Raw genomic sequence first — 7,908 nt, forward strand, 5'->3', positions numbered from 1 at the left:
CTGGTCACAGCAATGTGGGGATGCCCAAGTTAAACTGGGCATATTATAGCGAGACGTGTAGTGAAACAAAGTGATCTTTATTGTGTTAGAAACATAGACATAGAAACATAGAAATTAGGTGCAGGAGTAGGCCATTCGGCCCTTCGAGCCTGCACCGCCATTCAATATGATCATGACTGATCATCCAACTCAGTATCCTGTACCTGCCTTCTCTCCATACCCCCTGATCCCCTTAGCCACAAGGGCCATATCTAACTCCCTCTTAAATATAGCCAATGAACTGGCCTCAACTACCCTCTGTGGCAGAGAGTTCCAGAGATTCACCACTCTCTGTGTGAAAAAAGTTCTTCTCATCTCGGTTTTAAAGGATTTCCCCCTTATCCTTAAGTTGAACAGAGAACAGCTCACACGTGACTGGGGAGGGTTCTCCCAGAGTTCTATATATATATATATATCAGGGCACACCCCTAAGCCACGTGACGACTTCTTCCCGCCAAACACTGTCACGTGACCCCGCCAATCCTAGGGCCGAGGGTTCGCCCAGTATGTGGCCTAACCTCCAGGTGGCGCCACAATATGCGAAAATCCTGAGGTTGCTCCAAGCTTTGCGCATTTGTGGACAACCACTAAATGTGGACCATAATTGCATACCCTAAAGAGGAAAGGATTCAATAGGTGGCTCTGATACCTTAACGAATAGTGAAAGGCCTGGCTAGAGTGGATGTGGAGAAGATGTTTCCACTGGTGGGAGAGTCCAAGACCAGAGGTCCTAGCCTCAGAATTAAATGACTGTAGCGGCGCCTGCTGGAGCACGCAAGTATTGAACCCGGCGTTCGGAAGCCGCGGACACGTGACCCGGGAGGGTCGGCGGGGTTTTTGCGCGGTTTCAAGCCGCAGTTGGGCACGTGCCACCCGGGTATAGGGACCAAGGAGCGGTTATTTTTGCGCATAGAAATTTTCATTTTCGCCGCGGCATTCAATAGTTATTCGACTGATCCCACCGCCTTGCGGCCATACCCCCTGTGTGCCATAGGCCACATCCTGTAGACCAACTACCCTCTGTGGCAGAGAGTTCCAGAGATTCACAACTTTCTGTGTGAAAAAAATCGCTCAAAGAAACTGGTCGTCGTCAATGCACCGCTAAATGACCTTCCTTTAGGAAGGAGATGAGGAGGAATTTCTTTAGTCAACTGCAACTTAGGAACTGCAACGACACATGTGAAGTTGTGGTGCTGTATATACTAACACAGTAGAGCAAATACAATAAGCTGACTTCAGTGACAGCAGTAATTCCGATCCAAGTATTAACTAGACACACGATAAAAACCATATGTGCTATCGTGTGGATTAAATTATAAATGGAAGTGCGTTGCTTGAGAGGAGGCGTCCGGAGAGGATCCGGCGGCGACAGTGAAGAGGTCGTTGCGGCGGCTGACCGACGGATGAGGACTGACCACGAGGAAGTGAGGAGGACATCGCTCGCTCCCGGCCGGGGGGGGGGGGGGGGGGGGGGGGGGGGAGAGGGGGGGAAGAGAACAAAGGGGGACCTGATGCGGGGATACTTTGTAATTCACCAGCACCCTTATATAGCGACTATTTGCATACCTTGGGTGTTCAAGCAAAGAATTTCAATGCGACTTGTCACATGCGACAATAAAGTATTCATTCATTCATATTATTTTGGCTTTAGGTGGTGCTTCACCGTGCCGTTCTTGAATGGGCCCACCACAGGAGTGTCATTTGCAAACTTGTAGATAGCATTACAGCCAAATTTAGCCCTAGGGCCGTGAGTGTAGATCGAGTATAGTCGGAGACTAAGAACGCACCTCTGCCGAACACCGGTGTTGTCTCCTATCCTCACTGATTGAGATGTGTGGGTCAGAGGATCCAGTGGCAGAGGGGGGGAGCTGATTCCTAGGTCTGGGATTCCGGAGATGATCTTGGGCGGGGAACATGGTGTCGAAGGCAGAGCTAGGGTCGATAAACAGGAGTCTAACGTAAGAGTCTTCGTTGTCTAGGTGTTGGGGTGATGGGTTTCGGGCGAGGGAGATGGCATGGAGATGAGCCGACAGCTTTGTTGTCAGGGGGAACACACAGAGCATCTTGGACAATACAGCTCACCCCATCCATGACACATTGGTCACCCTGAGGAGCACCTTCAGCAACAGACTGGTTCCACCAAGATGCAGCACAGAACGCCACAGGAGATCCTTCTTCCCTGTGGCTATCAAACTGTCCAACTCCTCCCCCTTCTGTGACTGAGACTGACCCCCCTCCCCCGCCCCCAATCTTTGCGCATCCCCAATCCTTTCCACTCGTCACTTTAATTTCATGTTTCATGTATTTTGTGTTTTTATGAATGTTGGCAGATCAATTTCCCTCCTGGGATAAATAAAGTTCTATTGTATCGTATAGAGGAGATGACACACACTAGTGGATAAACTTAATTCACATGAAGTGGCATTAATAAAGGAGACGCAACCACCACTGTGCGTTGGTCTCTGGCAAGCAGGGAGATGGAAGGATTGTGAGGTGAGGTTTATCCAGGATTGGACCCCAGGGTCCGATAAGTGCTAAATCAAGCAGTTTCAGAACCATTTTCATGCATTTTTAAAGTCGTGCAGAAAATAAAAAGCCTTAAGCTGTTATTAAAGTGAAGATGTGTCCATTGGGATTGACAGGCCTCTGAGGAAAACAACAGCGTGGGTGAGAAAGGCAGATCTTAATTGTTTCCCTTGGTGTTTCCATTTCTTTTATCTCGTTTCAGACGAGATGTTGAAATTATATGACACGGATTTTGAATCGGGTTATCAGTGAACTGTAGCCCCACAAACTAGGCCTGAATGTGAAGGCCCGGAAAACGGAAGTCAATTGGAGGAAGATTGAGGCCCAGCGGGTGAGGCCAATTGGAGGGACCTCATATTTCGTTTGGGCGGTTTACACCCCAGTGGTATGAACATTGACTCCTCTAACTTCAAGCAACTCTTGCTTTCCCAAGGCCGGCTCCTATTTGTTGACTGTACTTGAATACAAATCAAACCAAAACTGCAAGGTAACTCTGAATTCCGGACTCTTTACCACTCTGGATTCTTTGAATAGTGAACGGCCCGGATAGAGTGGATGTGAAGAGAATGTTTCCCCTAGTGGGAAAGTCTAGGGCCAGAGATCATAGCCTCAGAATTAAGGGACGTTCCCATAGGAAGGAGATGAGGATAAATTCCTTTAGTCCGAGGGTGGTGAATCTGTGGAATTGTTTGCCACAGAAGGCTGTGGAGGCCAAGTCAATGGATATTTATAAGGCAGAGATTTTTGATTAGTACATGTGTCAGGGGTTATGGGGAGAATGGGGTTAGGAGGGAGAGATAGATCAGCCATGATGGAATGGTGGAGTTGACTTGATGGGCCGAATGGCCTAATTCTGCTCCTATCACTGATAACACCGTCCCTAGCCACCAATCAGCCTATGGGAACCACCCAACCTGATGTCATCTGTTTAGAGATACAGCACGGAAACAGGCCCTTCGGTCCACCGAGTCTGCAATTGGGGTTAGGAGGGAGAGATGATTGAATGGCGGAGCAGATGGGCCGAATGGCCTAGTACTGCTCCTACTACTTACTACCTTATGACCTTTTGGCAAGTCACCATCATTGTCATCATCCAAATACAACTGGAGTTGCTCCAGTACTTTTGTGTTGTGCTCCAGATTCCAGCATTCCAGTCTCATGCGTCTGTGCAAAATCAAACCAATTTACTCCACCCCGCCCCCTCCTCCCCTGCCTGCCCCAAACCCACAACCACGAACCATCCCCTAACCCTACTATCCGGCAAACTACTCATTTGACTTGTAGAACTGGCAATGTGCCTAACTCGGCAGTATTTGCACTCTCGTCTGAAGAAAGGTCTCAAACCAAAACATCACCTATTCCTTCGCTCCATAGATGCTGCCTCACCCGCTGAGTTCTTCCAGCATTTTTGTCTACCTAGGATTTGCACTCCCACTCATTTTGCTTTCAAAGTACTTTTATTTGTTTCCATTTGTTTGTCAGGCTCACTGGTGTGTGACTCAAAGCTGGTGACTTGGCAAAAGAGTCCAGAAAAGTAAAGGAGGTTGGATGAAACAGGTGGAAGGCGAAAAAAAACTATTGCAATTGCATTAAAGAACGTAGAGATTTTATCAATACGACTTGGGCAGCACGGTGGCGCAGCAGTAGAGTTGCTGCCTTACAGCGCCAGAGATTCGGGTTCGATCCTGACCACGGGTGTCGTCTGTACGGAGTTTGTACCTTCTCTCCATGACCGCGTTGGTTTTCTCCAGGTGCTCCGGTTTCCTCCCACACTCCAAAGACATGTAGGTTTGTAGTATCATTTGGCCTCTGTAAATTGTAACTTGTCCCTAGTGCTCGTGTGTGGGGATCATTGCATACAGATACCACACTTTATTTTACAAAGAAAGCCATTAGTAAGAAATCATTGTGAATGTTAGGGGCGGCAAGATGGTAAGGCAGTGGTAGAGTTGCTGCCTTACAGAGCCCGAGACCCGGGTTCGATCCCGACTACGGACGCTTGTCTGCAGGGGCGGAAAACCCGGGGGGGGGGGGGGCCAGAGGGAACACGTCTCCGCCATGTTATGAGAGGTGGGGGACATCCTCCCCAAGTTTTTGTGATCCCGATTTTTAAATCTCCACTTTTAGCGCTGGATTGAGCCTCCGAAGCCTCGCGTGTGTGTGTGAGTGTGCGCATGCGCGCTTGGCCGCCAAACAATTGTGCCCCCGTCCCCTCCACGTTTTGATAGTGAGTTCCGCTCTTGCTTGTCTGTATGGAGTTTGTACGTTCTCCCCGTGATCCGCGTGGGTTTTCTCCAAGATCTTCAGTTTAATTCCACACTCCAAAGACGTACAGGTGTGTAGGTTAATGGGGGTGGTGTAGGTACAAACTGTCCCGTGTGTGTGTGTAGCATAGCGTTAGTGTGCGAGGATCTCTGGTCGGTGCGGACTCGGTGGGCCGAAGGGCCTGTTTATGTGCAGTATCTCTAAACTAAACTATAATCAGAATTGACAAATTATCCATTAGGTGCACAGTCCAGCTATTCGCTATTATTGAAATCTAAGATTTTACTCAAGGTAAATTTAAACGTTGCCCAAATGATTCACAAAGCTTACTCTGGACCTAAGATTCAAAACATAGTTGAAATTCTCAATGTCAAAAACTTACAATTTATCTTGGCATAGGGGAACTACACCAGAAGAGTGGAGCATTCCTCAAAGAAGTGAAGTAATAGCTAATAGTCGATTGATCCTAACTGCGGATGCTGTCCATATGGAGTTTGCATGTTCTCCCTATGACCACCTGCTCCGGTTTCGTCCCACACTCCAAAGACCTGCAGGTTTGTAGGCTAATTCCATAAAATTGCCCCTAGAGAGTAGGATGCAAGACTGGGATAAGATGGAACTAGTGTTGAACTAGCGGGTGTTCAATGGTTGTATGGACCAGGTGAATCGAAGGGCCTGTTTCCATTCCTGTAACTCTAATCCAAACTAAACTATCTATATTGCACCGGTGACGTTTCGGGTCGAGACCCTTATTCAGAAAGAAGGGTCTCGACCCGAAACCTCACCACTCCAGAGATGCTGCCTGCTCCCTGAGTTACTCCAGCATTTTGTGTCTATATTCGGGTGTAAAACCAACATCTGCAGTTCCTTCCCACACATTTCTATATTGCTTGTCAATTTTGCTTGACCTAGTCAAAATTATTTAAGAATAAATGTTGGGGGGTGGGGAGGGAAATCGACTTATAAATGCTTAATATAAAAATAAAGTGATGCATTTATAATTCTTGCACAGCAACATTGTAAAGGAATTCACGTGCAGCCGTTGGGATGTGCAGAGACGAGGAAGTGCGATATAAAAGTCTCCTCTTCTTGTCTCGTATTACCATCCAAGCCATGTGATAATTGTAACTGTAAATTATTATACCAGCCTTCCTTGTGCTCTCTCCCGCATTCACAAGACGATGATTCATTCCCCCCACCAGATCTTTTAGGCTGCATTTATAACATTTTGTGTTTTTACCCAGTTCCTGCCAGCAATGTTTTTCTTTCACAGATAATCTCACTGGGATATGACAGTCTGCGGACTCCAAACACCAAGCAGGTCAATTTTCAGAGTGCCCAGACAAGTATGTCTGTGAGACAAGGATCTCAAGACAAGATGTGTCCTCTTTGTTCAGATGCTCCTCTGGCAGATTGCCTCTCCTTACTTTATTTATAGAAGCTCTAGCAGCCCAGAGAGCAGTACATCGCATGCCGTAAAACCTCAAAGATGTTAAAGCCTTAAAGCAACAATTATTGTTCAAAACCAACACAAGGAAGGAACCGCAGATGCTGGTTTCAACTGAAGATAGACACAAAAGCTGGAGTAACTCAGCCGGGTCAAACAGCGTCCCTTAGCAAAAAGGAATAGGTGACCTTTTGGGTCGAGACCCTTCTTGCGTCCGATGTGGCATTTTGTGTCTATCTTCAATATCACGTTGTACTTCATCCTCCAACTCAATGAGCACCTTATTTTGAAATGCTGATGTCGGACGGCGCGGTGGCGCAGCGGCAGAGTTGCTGCCTTAAGCCTCTGTCCCACTTAAGAGACCTAAACAGCAACCTCTGGTGACCTTGCCCGCCACCCAAGGTTTCCATGAGGTCACCAGAGGTTTTGGTCACTCTCCCTAATGGTTGAAAGTGGTTTCCGCGTGGTTGAGGCTTCATCTAGGTTGCTGCTATTTTTTCATCATGATTAAAACCGGCCTCGACTAAAAATAGGCTGCTGTTTTAAAAAGCCAACATTTTTTGGTCGCAGGTCATAGTCGAGGAAGGTTTTCAACATATGCGTGGGAGGTGGTAGGAGGTTGCAGGTCACCTCGACCTTGATTTTTTTTGGGTGGTGGGCAAGGTCACCAGAGGTTGATGTTTAGGTCTCCTAAGTGGGACAGGGGCATAACATCACCAGAGACCAGGGTTCGATCCCGACTACGGGTGCTGTCTGTACGGAGTTTTGCACGTTCTCCCTGTGTCCGCGTGGGTTTTCTCCGGGTGCTCCAGTTTCCCTCTCGCAATCCAAAGACATGCAGTTTGTAGGTTGATTGGTTTCTGTAAATTGTCCCTAGTGTGTAGAATAGAACTAGTGAGTGGGTGCTCGGTGTGGACTCCCAACCTGTATCTCTAAACCAAAGCAAGACAGAGAATTTTCCTTGCAGATTCAGCGTCGGATTTGTAAAAAGGTTTATTTTAAAATGATTTATTTCGTAGTCACATACTGGGCACTTTGGGATCAGTAATATAATAATAATAATAATATCTTTTATTGTCATTGCACGTCAGTGCAACGAGATTTAGTATGCAGCTCCAATCGATGAAAAATAAAAGTAAAATAAATAAATAAGCTGTGTGTCGTGACCATCCGAGGAAGACAGCCCAGGGTGGGGGGGCACTCAGCAGGGCCGGTTCAGAGCCACTATAGCTCTGGGAATAAAGCTGTTCCTGGGTCTGTAGGTTCGGGCATAGAAGGCCTTGTAACGTCTGCCGGAGGGAAATAGTTCAAACAGTCCATTACAGGAGTGTGATGAGTCTTTACGGATGCTGACGGCCTTCCTGAGGCACCGTGTGTGGTAGATGCCCTCCAAGGCTGGTAGCTCTGTCCCAATGATCCTCTGCGCTCTGTGGACGACGCGCTGAAGAGCTCTCCTCTCCGCCTCCGTGCAGCTGAGATACCACACAGAGATGCCATACGCTAATATGCTCTCTGTGGTGCAGCGGTAGAACGTTGTCAGCAGCTGTTGGGGCAGACCAGTCTTTGTTAATGTCCTCAGGAAGAACAGTCGTTGCTGTGCCTTCTTGACCAGCCCAGCGGTGTTGGTGGAC

The sequence above is a fragment of the Leucoraja erinacea genome, chromosome 28, assembly GCF_028641065.1.
Source record: "Leucoraja erinacea ecotype New England chromosome 28, Leri_hhj_1, whole genome shotgun sequence".
Taxonomy (NCBI): Eukaryota; Metazoa; Chordata; class Chondrichthyes; order Rajiformes; family Rajidae; genus Leucoraja; species Leucoraja erinaceus.